This window comes from Podarcis bocagei, assembly GCF_964188305.1.
Source record: "Podarcis bocagei genome assembly, chromosome: 15".
Classification (NCBI taxonomy): Eukaryota; Metazoa; Chordata; class Lepidosauria; order Squamata; family Lacertidae; genus Podarcis; species Podarcis bocagei.
The window spans coordinates 15,932,479-15,946,682 of record NC_138141.1 but is presented as its reverse complement, the minus strand read 5'-3'; the positions used below and the strand labels follow the sequence as shown (position 1 = coordinate 15,946,682).

The following is a 14,204-nucleotide window of genomic DNA, read 5'->3' as shown; positions in this document are numbered from 1 at the left end:
GTCTCAGAAGCCTTTTGTCACCCCCTAGGAACTAATGGAGCCATTGATTCCAGTGGAGGAAGTAAAATTAAGCTGCAGGAGCTATACTGGGAACAGTGTAGCAGATTTCTTGATACACATACAGCTGGCCATAACAACAAAAGAGCCTTATAGCCTTTTAAACATGAATATATTTATTATAGTATGAACTTATTTGGACTACAGTCCACTTGATCAGATGCATAAAGTGTTATCCTTAGGTGCAGGTACATTTGTGCTAGTTCAATCTAAAAGTGGCAGCACTGAAGCTGTTGATGTATTGTAATTCAACTGTTTCATGTTTCAAGTCTCCCTCTGAAGTTTCTTTGTTCAAGGATGGTCACTCTCTGGTCAGTAGCACAGTGCCCTGGGAGGCTGAAACATTTTCCCTACTAGCTTTCCTAGGTTGCCTTTTCTCATGTCAGATTTGTGTCGATTCATTGTTTTGTATAGAGATGTGTATGCAGAAGGGCATTGCTGGCAGATGATGGTGTACATCACACTGGAAAATGATGTTGTGGGTGACATTATCAGGTCCTGTAATCAGGGATGTAAGAAAGCATCATATTACATTCAACCCTGTATTTGTCACAGGCAGCCCTGTTTCCATTCCAATGCAGTTCGCTTTTCGCCAAAACCAATATTAGTCACTTCACTGTGGAGAAATGCCATAACTTACATAATTTATGCAAATAATTGTGTAAATTGTCATTCTGTTATTCCACCCCATTCATTTCAATGCGAAGGAAACAAAATGCAAAGGGGGGGGGGGAATGTAGTCAATTGCATACTGTTTGTGGACTGAAAACAACAACGACGGTGAATATCTATCACAGTCTCTGGATTGCATTCCATTCCAAATTCCACTCTTGTTTTCATTTTTATCAGAATTTTTCAATATCCCTACCTGTAATAGTGCTGCCAAAGTTAATGTGGGTGCAGAGTTGGCATCTGTGTACTTATCTCTCCTGTATTTGTTGTCACAGCTCTCAGTTAAAACTACTCAAATGTATCACCAGTGATCTTCCTGGATAATGGCTATACAATATTCCTAGCAGCACCACAAAAGCTGCTTCAAGCCAACCCTTGTGCGAGACAAGATGACTGCATCATTCGGCATATAGTAAGATGGTAACATGGATGGAGCTGAGCTTCGGGCAATGGCCATCCACCCTGTGTAAACAGGGAGCAAGGTAGTTTAAGAAAAGGTGGAATAAATACGGGGCCAAAACACAACCCTGTTTTACCCCTTTGTTGGTAATGATTTTGGGGGTTGGCCTGCCTAATTGGGAGCATTTCACCTGGCAGTACATGGAAATGTGTTGTTTTTTGATGAGAAAGGGTAACTTTTCATCAATGTTCAATTTTGGCAGTTTGTTCGAGAGCAGCTTCCTCAATGCTCCTTTTAGGTCCTTAAGTATCTCCTACTATGTTTCGTTAACTGTGTTGTATACCTGAAGGAGCGTTTCCACCCCCATCGTTCAGCCCCATGAGATCCAGCACCGAGGGCCTTTTGGCGGTTCCCTCATTGCAAGAAGTGAGGTTACAGGGAACCAGACAGAGGGCCTTCTTGGTAGTGGCACCCACCCTGTGGAACACCCTCCCTTCAGATGTGAAGGAAATAAGCAGCTATCCTCTTTTTAAAAGACATCTGAAGGCAGCCCTGTTTAGGGAAGTTTTTAATATTTAATGCTGTATTGTTTTTAACACTTGATTGGAAGCCGTCCAGAGTGGCTGGGGAAACTCAGCCAGATGGGCGGGGTATAAATAATAAATGATGATGATGATGATGATGATGATCCATGTATTAGATGCACTTTTTCTATGACAAAAAAGGAGATTGATTGATTGATTGATTGATTGATTGATTGATGATGGCATTTACTTCCCACAGGCCTTGGGTGGAAGGCCTGTGCTAACTTACAAACAGTTCCCAACCCAAGCAGTCACTCACCAGCAACAACAGGCCACGCAACAGAGATACAGACATAGGGACACAGAGTGGATGGGATGAAACTGTTTACACTCCATGCACTGGGTCAGATCAGGGAGAAGTATTTTCCAGTCTGGCTCAGATATATTGTATTCATTAAGCAGGATAGAGATTTTATAAAAAGCAATATATCTTAAATAATAGTTGTCAAGATGAAAATAAAACTTCATGACTCCAAAACATTGCTAATTGTAGGTCAGGTTGCCAGCTCTCCTTGAAGCAATTTCAAGTTTGCTTTTCAGATACGTGCATAGTTAATTTATGAAAAATGTAGCTAGCATAATACAACTAACTTTGAGGTGTCTTGAAAAATGAAGACTCTATTATGTTTATGCTGGGGGCACATGAGATGTGCTGGCTTCCAGAATCTTGGACTCTTTCCTATTTATCTGCAAAACTTTAGAATCTCATTTCTCCCCATCCCCCAAAAGCACCATACCTACAACCTGAGCCTTTTAACAGTGTGCTGGTTACCGCAACAAGCTTTGCGTAGCTTTTAGAACAAAGATGACAACTCACTGCCCTCCAGATCTTTCTGGACTCTAGCCAGCCTCACCAAACATGGCCACTTGTCAGGGAATATGGGAGTCGGAGTCAACCCTCATCTGAAGGGTCACTGGTTCTTGATTTCTGTTCTAGAGTTTCCATATCCTCCTCATCTTCATGTGAATATCCCCAGAAGCAAATATTCAGAGTTAGCAGACTTATCAGTTTTGCTCCACTAGCTGTGCAGACATGAAACCTGGACTTGAAGGGGAGTCCTGATCTTGGTAGAACATCAGGGATTGGGTACCTGTGACCCTCCAGATGTTGTAGACTATAACTCCCATCCTCCCTGCTGGCTGTGGCTGATGGGAGTTGGAGTACAACAGTATCTGGAAAATGAGAGACTCCCCAAACCTGCTGCAAGTTATGGGTGCTGTACTCTGCACACAACCAGCCAAGGAAGGCAAACAGCCCATAGTTAATTCTTTATTGACAAAAACACACACTTACTGAAGCTCTTAAGGTGCACCAGATACACACACACACACTTCTAGAGTCTACGTAGCTGGCATTGACTTTCCCAAGTGCCCACTGGAGCAGCTGAAAAAACAGTGGGGCCACACACACACACACACACACACACACACACACACGGCTTATGTACCCCCATCTGACAGAGTCTGCACATGCTGCTTGAGACTTCCCCTGCATGGAAGTCGTTGCTGTGCTTCCCTCTGTAAGTCCCTCCTGGTTCTAGGAGACAGTGGGGCAGTAGGTGGCAGGGATTCAACCAGCCTGCCCTTCACTTGAACATAAATCACTGCCTACCTCTCCTGGGTCAGCACCTGGGCCCCCTGCCTTCTTCATACCCTTGTCAGAGCCCTGCCAGTCCCCGACATACTGTTTACAATAGGGGGATTCATCCATTTGCTGTTTAGTTGAACATACTGTTTTCTTACTAAATAAAACAACACTCTTAGCACAGTTTTATCCTATTTTATTGCTTGGGTCCATCCTGTTTCATTTTAATCTTCAGAGGCAATAGTTTGTCATAAGTGAACAAGTTTTGGCAGTTGTCGAAACACGTCTCTCCCCATGCCCCACAAAATATGGAAAGTTAGGGCTAGTTCCCTGTTCCACAACATGGGATTTTATTAAACCCCAGGTTGACATTTACTGAAAAGTGAAAGCATATTTTTGATTATACACTAGTACACTCATAAGCAGCTTAATTTTGCTCTGCTTTAGCTAGGAACTATGTAAATTCCTTACAATTCATATTAAAATTTAACTTGATGGGCAGCTCAGCCTTTTGGCCTGAAACCTTCCTTATTTCTTCATTTCATTACTTCATACATTTGCTTCCTTTCACTGTGCCAATAATAAAGACTAAGAAATGGGCCAGATGAGCTTCCCCCCTCATTTCTTCCTGGTCTTTCCACACATCCCAGCAAATTGTCTGGGCAATCAAAAGAAGAGAGAGAGGGAGAGAGAGTGAATGATTCACAGAAGGAAGGAAACTTTCCATTTCTGACTGAGTCAGAAGCTAAACATTAGGAGGACGCATCAGATGAATGCTGAATTAAGAACCAAAGTGAGTCTGCTTCCTATAGATTTGGATCTTTCCAAAGTGCCTTAGAAGGGGGACCACTGAGGCAGTTTAGGGTGACTCAAAGATTCAGGTGTTGTTGTTTTTAAATTGTGCAGATAGCATGTTGGCAAAAACTTGAACATTTCTCCACAATCTTGTCGTATAAGGGTATGGAGAGAAGGTGAGGATGGAGTGCTCTTTCATGATTAGCTTCATACAAGGCCAGCCTACCCATGAGGTGGGGTGAAGCAGCCACTTCAGGTGGTGGAAACCCCCCCAGGTGGCACTCCCCTCAGGTGCCGCAGCTGTCCTGCTGCTTCCACCTCCAACAGAGAGGCAGTGAGGGCATCAGCATCTATTTATGGTGAGATCTTGCAAGATCTTGCTGAAATCTCATGAGATCTCACCAAAAGTTCATGAGGAGGCTCACTTGGACTCCACATCTACCATCACAAGTCACACCATAATTTGTAGTGCTTTTGGCAGCCATGACTATGTACAAGAGTATGATATTCCGAAAACTTCATCAACCAAATGCATGCTTTTACTATTCTGCTCAAATACATTCTAATCATATTTTCTCTATTTATCTTAAACTTCTCTGAATTCACACTACCTGCTCTGTCCCCTCCAAATTTCAACTAATTAAAGAACATTAAAGTCCTCACATCAAAGAGTGTGGATTTAGATTGAATTTGTCTAATTCTCAGCTCATAGCTGGGCTATGAAGAATGCATCTCCTCTCCCTTTTGTGTGCATTTGTAGTTTAGTATTTTGGTGATACCTCTAATTTAGTTTTGGTGCTGAAGGATACAGCATAAATAGACTCAATTTTCTCTGGTGCTGCCAAGTTCATGGCGTGCCCTCCCCTCATCATTACATATATTTTGACATCATTCCAAGACATACATTTTTTTACAGGTCTTTGCAAGTGGAGGACGAGATCTGAGTATTCGTTCAGTTGCAGTGCTGCTGCTGTTTCCGACTCCTTTTGATTCGGTTTTGTGTATGGTTGAGTCAGGTTTATGCATTACATGGTTTAATTGTTGTGTTGGGTTGTATGGAATATGTTGCACAGTGGGACTTCATGGTAAAGGGTGGACAATAAATGCATATAAATGCATAAATAAAATACTGCCATGGGGATGGCAGAGCAGTGGCTTCACGTGTTTGCTGCAGCCTCATAAAGGATGGCAGGATGGAAGAGTGTGATAGGAGAAGCAGTAAACATAGAGAGGAAGACAAGGAGGAAGGATGGCTGGCAAGTACCAAGTATGCAGAGTAAGGAGCAAAGAGTGGGAGAACCTCTGACCTAGAAAGACCAGGGGAACAGAATACAAAATCAGAGGGAGAAGAAAAACAGAGGAGGGAAGCTTGCACTTATAAAGACAAAAGAGGGATGAACAATGATGCAGCTGTGATGATGATGATGATGATGATGATGATTATGATGATGATATATTATTTATACTCTGCCCATCTGGCCAGGCCTCCCCAGCCCCTCTGGGTGGCTTCCAACAGGATATTAAAAACACAATAAAACGTCAGTCATTCAAAACTTCCCTAAACAGGGCTGCCTTCAGATGTCTTCCAAAAGTCAGATAGTTGTTTATTTCCTTGACATCTGATGGGAGGGCGTTCCACAGGGCGAGCGCCACTACCAAGAAGGCCCTCTGCCTGGTTCCCTGTAACCTCACTTCTCGTAGTGAGGGAACCACCAGAAGGCCCTCGGAGCTGGACCTCAGTGTCCGGGCAGAACGATGGGCGTGGAGATGCTCCTTTAGCTACACTTCTAAGAGGAACAGCTATACTTCTGAATACCAGCTAATCTTCTTCTTGGATCCTGCTTTTGGGTTTCCCACAGTCATCTGGTTGGCCACTGTGAGAAGAGGATGCCTGATCTGGCAGGCTCTTCTTATGTTCTTACATTGCTGTCTCAGAGGTGAAACAAGAGATAGCAAAGGGAATTTTGCAAGCATTGTGTATCACAAAAGGGACACTGTGGTGAGAAAAGTCCTTTCCTTCATGGGAAGTTGAGGGTCCACCAGGGGAAACCTGGAGTAAGGAACCATTCTGGAATTCTGACGGCTCCCTTGGGGGGTGTTAACAAGAACAGGAAGCCTGAGAGATGCATTGAACTAAATATTTAATTTAAATAAATAAGTTGTTCTTCTATGGCATCTGACTTTTCTTGATGCCCCAAACACGATGTGAGAGAATGAGATTCCCCACAGACGACTAACAATGGGGGAATCAGTGTATCTCTGGTCTGTATTCCTTTCCCAGAACCTCATTCAACATCTGTTTGCTTTATCTCATTTCCATACTAAACTGCATTTAAACATTAAAAGTTTGCATTTAAATACATATTTTGAAGCATGTTTGCTTTCCAATATGCATCTCCAAATGGATTTTCTTCCAGACATGCATTTTAAAATGTCTTTTGATACTTTTTTTTTAAAAAAAGCTGAAGAACATTGACAAAGTACAGAATCTGGTGTGTAATTACCGTTAGTATGGGAGATGCATATAAGGTCCATTCAGATCAGATTCCGTAAAAAACTGACTTCCCAGGTATCCGTACAGATACCTATTCCTAATAGCTTTGTAATAGCTTCCTGCCTTCCTGAGGATCGTTAACAGGTAGCCAATCATTTTATCCTTGCAAACTCTCAGATCATCCATTTCTTTAAGTATGTTATATATAGATTTAACTTTTAAAAAGCATTTTTCCAATTATTCCATGCTCCACGTTGATGCCTGGAACCTGGAGGCTACAAATTACTTTACCAAGAAGGAAACCACTGCTTTGGCTAATCAGTATCTGATTCTGCACCCTAACATACTCTTGGGCATGGAGCTTGCCTCAATTTCCCAATGCAGAGAACAATTAATTTTTAATAGACAACTGCAAAATTGTATGTGTTTTCTTAAACTGATAACAACAACAGCAGACTTTGGGATTATTATTATTTTCTTTTTATATATATATAAAAAGGGAGACATTTTAAACTAATCCTGTTAGGCAATGAGGGAAGTAGAATATTTTTCCCCCTTTCCACTAATGCTAAGTCTGAAGCAGATTAAATGCATCTGCTAGAATACATCCTCTTTATGAAGAATTTATAATGCAGGTTGTTATGGCGGGCAGGGGAGCAGAGTGCTTATTATCAGATTATCCACATTTAATGAGGCTGACCTAATCCCATCAGCCGTTGCCGGTGGCAGGTGAGAGTCACCCGGTGCTGAGAGGTTAATTCAGAGAGATGGTTTGCTTTGTTTCCTTCTGCAGAGGTGCTAATGGTTATGTGCAGGGTGGCTTTGGAGGGGAGGCGGGACAAGCGTCCTGTCAGTTGTTCACTCAATAATTCCATGTTGCACAAGAAGGCGCCACATTCTGGGAGATGAAACACCCAGGCTGAAAGTCAGGGAAGGACCAGCCGTGCATAGAATATGGGTGCTGAACCTTAGACCCTTGGGCCAAATGCAGCCCTCCAAACCTCTCTGTCTTACCTTTGGGGTGTTCCCCAGGCTACACACTGTCCCGAATCAGACCCCTCGTCAGCTGTGCTTGGCACCCTCCTTGAGCATTTTTTGCCTGGCTGAATTTATCCTTGAACAATTGCATGGGTAGGCAAATTAAGGCCCAGGGCCCGGATCCAGCCTAATCACCTTCTAAATTTAGCCCATGGATGGTCTGGGAATCAGCATGTTTTGACATGAGTAGAATGTGTCCTTTTATTTAAAATGCATCTCTAGGTTATTTGTGGGGCCTGCCTGATGTTTTTACATGAGTAGAATGTGTGCTTTTATTTAGAATGCATCTCTGGGTTATTTGTGGGGCATAGGAATTTGTTCATATATTTTTTTCTCTAAATATACTCCAGACCTCCACAAGGTCTGAGGGACAGTGGACTGGCCCCCTGCTGAAAAAGTTTGCTAACTCCTGAACTATTGCCTCTTGCTTGCCTAGGTGGCAAGTAGCGAGGGGTGTGTGTGAATGCATGTAGCCAGCAGACTGTTGTGCAAAAGGCAAAATCCACATTAATTGTTTTGTCCACTTTTGCCTCTAGCCTTGACCACCACTGGCATGTGGCCTGGCATAGGTGGGTATGCTCTGCAAGGATTTGGGACTGTCCAAAGTTTCTTGGAGCAGAGGCCACTGAAGCAGTTTGGGGGATTCAGAGATCAAAAACAGAAAAACTCTGTGCAGACAGCATGCCTGCAAAAACTGAATCGTTTCTCCCCAAGCTTTTTGTATAAGGATGGAGAGAACAGGTGAGGAAGGAGAGCTCCTTGGTGACAGATAGGTCCAGCTTTATACCAGAGGGAATAATATTACAGGGACTCTCTAAGCGCAGTGTTTTCCCTCCATATCTTCCTATTATTATTGCTATTTATAAAATTTGCATACCACTCTACATCCATAGATCTTAGGCTGGTTCACAACATCAAATTACAATGTAAAAAACAATATATATATATATATATATATATAATAAAAACAGAAGCAGAAACAATTCAATAATCCCCCCTTCCTGACTGAAGAGGAATGCTTTCACCTAGCACCTAGAGATAATGAAGGTGTGAGCTGAACCTCCCCGGGGAGAGTATTCCACAAATGGAGAAACACTGCAGAAAAATCCAAACACTCATGTTTCTGAAATGTTACAGGTTAGTTTCTTACAATGCAGGCCATTTTCATAATAAAATTGTTGCCCACAGAATCACAGGAAGGAAAAGGAACAGAATTAGCTTCCCAGAAGCAGACATGGCTAGCTAGCAACCTGAACAGGAGCACTCCATATTAAAACATTTTGCTGCAGTGTATTCTGAACGAAATGGGAGTGCCTGATCACCTGAACTGATTGATTCAAAATTGGGAAAGGAGTACGACAAGGCTGTATATTGTCTCCCTGCTTATTTAACTTATATGCAGAATTCATCATGCGAAAGGCTGGACTGGATGAATCCCAAGCCGGAATTAAGACAAACCTAGGCAGCATCTTAAAAAGCAGAGACATCATCTTGCCGACAAAGGTCCATATAGTTAAAGCTATGGTTTTCCCAGTAGGCATGTACGGAAATGAGAGCTGGACCATAAAGAAGGCTGATCACTGAAGAATTGACACATTTGAATTATGGTGCTGGAGGAGACTATTGAGAGTCCCATGGACTGCAAGAAGATCAAACCTATCCATTCTGAAGGAAATCAGCCCTGAGTGCTCACTGGAAGTACAGATCCTGAAGCTGAGGCTCCAATACTTTGGCCACCTCATGAGAAGAGAAGACTCCCTGGAAAAGACCCTGGCGTTGGGAAAGACTGAGGGCACAAGGAGAAGGGGACGACAGAGGACAAGATGGTTGGACAGTGTTCTTGAAGCTACAAACATGAGTTTGACAAAACTGTGTGAGGCAGTGGAAGACAAGAGTGCCTGGTGTGCTCTGGTCCATGGGGTCACGAAGAGTCAGACATGACTAAACAACAACAACAATGATAAAAAACGAAGCATGGGTCATTTTGTTAATGATGGCGAGTCCCAGATCTTAAAAAGTGGAGAATTATTACTTTAGACTAGCCTTCTCCAAACTGATATCTTCCTAATTTATGGGTTCTGTGCTTCCATCACTCTGACCATTGGCCACGCTGCCTAGGAATGATGGGAGTCAAACAATATTTGGAGAATAACTGGTTGATGTTAAACATAGTTATAGCGTGTTTGGTGGTAGTCTAAAAGAGGCTAGTAAAGTTTGCAAAGGAAGTCCTGTGGGCCACTCCAATATACTATAGGCAAGAATATTTCTGGTGGTATGAAGTCATGCTTTTAATGTAACTCCTTTTACTAGCAAGATATACTAAGTACACTTCTTGTGGCACACCCACAAAACCCTCCGCTAAGTGAATGTGTTTATCATTTCCAGCATTATTCCACTTTCTTTCATTGCTGCCTACAGATGAGCCTGATCTTTACTGAGGATAATGACAAAAAATTGCGGTGTAATACTGTAATGGGGTTTATATATAGAAGTTGTGTTCTATTCACACCCACTGGATAGATGTATAAAAACATATGCACACAAACATATCCAACGATGGTGTTTTCACCCCCCACTGGCACATTATTGTAAGTGCCTGAGTTGGTGACAGAGAAGTGTCATTTGAGGAATCTGGAAACACTCCTAAAATCCAGAACATCATTGCATCTTATTATAGGTAATGGGGCCCATTTAGCTGCAACAGCATTTATATACAAGTTTTTCGTTCGCAAAGAATCTCAATGCGCTTTTAAAATTTCATCCGATATACACCCACTACTCTGCAGTATACCAGAGTTGGGTGAAGAGGCCTTGGAGAGTCACTGTGCCACGGACTACAGTGTTGGGCATGGGTTCAAATCCCAAGCCACCCATTAAATTACTAGGCAGTTGTGGGTTACCTTACTTGCTAAGTTTCAACCTCAGTTCTCCATCTGTAAAATGGGCACAATAACAGGTAAATTCACTGACTTTGGAGAATGCCAAACAGATTATAATTTAAATCATATTGAGCTGCTGGTTAAATGCTAAACACCAGCAGCAACAATCATGTGAAATTTTATCATTCATTGGTGTTATCTCTACAGAAATTATTGGAAAGAAAATATGAAAAGAAAATACGTGGTTCACACCACACCATTCTGGCATTGTGACCCATCAGGAAATGCACGGTAAAATGTGTAGGTGCAAAATTAGAAACACGACAGCAGCAACAAGAAGCAGAAATAACAATGCCAAATTAGCAGTTTATACATGAAAAAGAAAAAGCGCTTCACAGCAATGTCTTGCTTCAAGGGTGAATCTCTCAATATGCACAGCAATCTCTATGAAAAGGGGTTAAGTGGCGCTGTTCACTAATCCGTAGGTTGAAGAAAAAGGTTTTTTTTATTTATTTAAGTGGGATGGAAATAGAAGGCTCAGTTAGGATATGTAAAATGCTGGGAGATAGTTAATAGGAGGCAGACAAATCTGTCAATTTCAATTTATCATTTTCCCAATCTTAAATTCACTTCCTCACATTTCCCCAAACTTTTCTGTGTTTTTTTTTAAAGTTTGCATTAAAATTAATCTGCATTTTCATTCTTCTAATATGCACGTTTTGTACAAACTTTCACCTTATAACCTTTTTTTTTACAAACCATTTCCCCTAATTTAATGCATTTTGTATTTTAATCCCTCCCCCACTTATGTTTCCACTTACACACACTTTCCCCTAGTATATGCATTTGTGAATGACTTATTTGGCTGAAGAACTGAACTGCAAAATTCAGATAAGTGTGCATTTGGAGAAATGGCTGTGTTTCAGACTGCGTATCGTTTCAGGAAATGCTGATTACACATTTCAACCTTTAAATGCTGGCTGAATTAAATTTCTTCCCCCTTCCTTAAGTGTTAAAGCACTTGAAAAAGAGATGTCGGAGTTAACACTGCATGGTTGCCTTGGTTTAGTAGCCTTGTGGGTAAACTGTAACCTGGTAAATAGGGTGAGGCCATAGCTCAGTAGGAGAGTTTTTCATGCAGAATGTCCCAGGTTCATCCCCTTGCCTCTCAAGATGAAAAACAAAACTAGCAAGGAAAATATAGAATCATAGAGTTGTAGAGTTGGAAGGGACCCCAACAGTCATTTAGTCCAATCCCCTGCAATGCAGGGATCTCTACTAAATCATACATGACATGTGCCCCCAGTTGAGTCTGTTGCACTGCTGAACAGCTCCATCTTATATGCAGAGGCGGAGCTAGCTACTCCGGCACCTGGAGTGGTGCACATGTTGTTCACCTGGGGGCAGAGCCAGCCTCCCGAGGGGACAGTGTCCCAGGAGGCACCGCCCGCAGCGAGTGTCAAAGGGGAGCACCGCAGCAAGCGTCCCAGGGGGCGAGCTGTGGGAACGTTTATACAATTTACCAGAGTTTAAACGATCTCCTGTTTGAGTTTAGGCAGCTAACTCATTTGAGTCCTATCAATAATTATACCTTCCTGGTTGATAATCCCTTTCTGTCCCTCTTAAAGAAAACACACATGAATCTGAATCATACAGTGGTACCTCGGGTTACAGACACTTCAGGTTACATACGCTTCAGGTTACAGACTCCGCTAACCCTTCAGGATGAGAACTGAAATCGTGCAGCAGCGGCAGCAGGAGGCCCCATTAGCTAAAGTGGTGCTTCAGGTTAAGAACAGTTTCAGGTTAAGAACGGACCTCTGGAACGAATTAAGTTCTTAACCCCAGGTACCACTGTATTAACGTAAACTACTTTACTGTCAGATTCATTCAGGTTTACTATTACTTCCCTTCATTGGGACACTATACTTTCATTGATGCAGACTTAAGTTTCAGACCCTGGATAGCTTCTGCCAGTCAGAGTAGACAATACTGGGCTAGGTGGGCCTGGCATACAAAGGATGAACAGGTTAAGTCTGTATTGATCCACTGGGCTAAGGATTGGGGGCATAATATCTAACTTTCAGACTGGGAAAGTAAAAAAAATTCCTTCCTGTAGCACCTTAAAGACCAACTAAGTTAGTTCTTGGTATAAGCTTTCGTGTGCATGCACACTTCTTCAGATACACACGAAAGCTTATACCAAGAACTAACTTAGTTGGTCTTTAAGGTGCTACAGGAAGGAATTTTTTTTATTTTGACTATGGCAGACCAACACGGCTACCTATCTGAGACTGGGAAAGGTTATGGAAAACTGATTGGAAATTCTCAGCATGTTTCATGCTGAAAGAAAATTATATGAAAATGATGTACCGGTGGTATCTGACTCCTGGTAAGTTAGCAAAAATGTATAAAAAAAGTACAAATATATGCTGGAAATGTAAAGAAAAAGAAGGTACCTTTTATCATATGTGGTGGATGTGCAAGGTAATAAAAGCATTCTGGGAAACGATATATAATGGGTTGAAAATATGTTTAAAATAACTTTTATTTATAAAAAAACAACAACAGAAGCTTTTCTATTAGGAATTGTAGGTGCCGATATTCCAAACGAGCAGAAAATACTTTTTATGTATGCAACAACAGCTGCCCGGATGTTACTAGCCCAGAGATGGAAAGAGGACAAAGTACCTACTAGAAGATTGGCAAACTAAGATGTTGGGCTATGCCGAAATGGCAAAACTGACCGGAAAACTCAGGAACCAAGGAGACCGAAACTTAATAAGGAATCGGAAAAAATTATAATTTATCTGGGAGACCACTGTAAGCAGATGACAACATTAGCAGGATTACAATAACACTTGTAATGTAGCAAATATTATGAACAAAATGGAGTGATGTAAATTATGGATTGCCAAATTATAAGAAGTTGAAAAGGTTGACAATGGGACCCTTGGAGGGGAAGGTGGGAAGTCTAGAGATTCAGAGCAATCTCTAAATATGGATATGTATTTTGTTTTGTTATAATTTTATACTTGTAAAATCAAATAAAAACTATTTCCCAATAAATAAATAAATACCGGGCTAGGTGGGCCAATAGTTTGAGTTTAGGGCAAGTACCAAGATTTGAGTTAGGTTGAGTGTCCCCATTCTGACTGCATTTCCTTCCACTTCAGCACTCTGTTCTAGTGGCTCTGGCTTTGTTCTATTACAAAGGCCCTTTGTTCTCTAGCTGGAGTGGTTTTTATGTTACTCAGCTTTTGATTAACTGTTGTTTTATGCTCTTGGCTTGTGCCTTTTTAATTTCTATATTTAAAATGCTGCAAGAGTAAAGGACAGAGGAAACCGAGAGGGTTGAGAAAGAGAGCCACAATGTGTGGTGCCGGTGCTCTTAATTTTGACGAGCGTTTCTCAAACTCTGATTTGGAATACGCAAAAATGTACCCAGGAAGGGAAAGTGGGGAACATCTGGTGCTGCTCATCCTGCATTTATAAAACCTTCCATTCCCTTCAAAAAATGGAAAGTGTTGGTACACCCAACCTTACAAAGGGCCTCCTCTATTTGGGGGACTCCTCTGTTTGATGGGCTGTACAGTCCAAGTGTGGTAAATAAATGACAAAGCACTCTAAACATGGGGAGCAGGAGGGCCTTGGAATTGCCCATCAAGAGGGATCTGGGTGGCGCTGTGGTCTAAACCAC

General features: G+C 41.9%; 1 long non-coding RNA gene across 1 annotated transcript in view; it reads right to left on the bottom strand.

The window, feature by feature from the left end:
• Nucleotides 1-244: 244 nt before the first annotated feature.
• The window catches only part of LOC308574293, a 39,358-nt gene continuing 25,398 nt past the window's right edge, over nt 245-14,204 (bottom strand). The window contains exon 3 of the long non-coding RNA XR_014002451.1: nt 245-555. This is a non-coding gene — a long non-coding RNA (uncharacterized lncRNA). The remainder of the gene's footprint in view (nt 556-14,204) is intronic.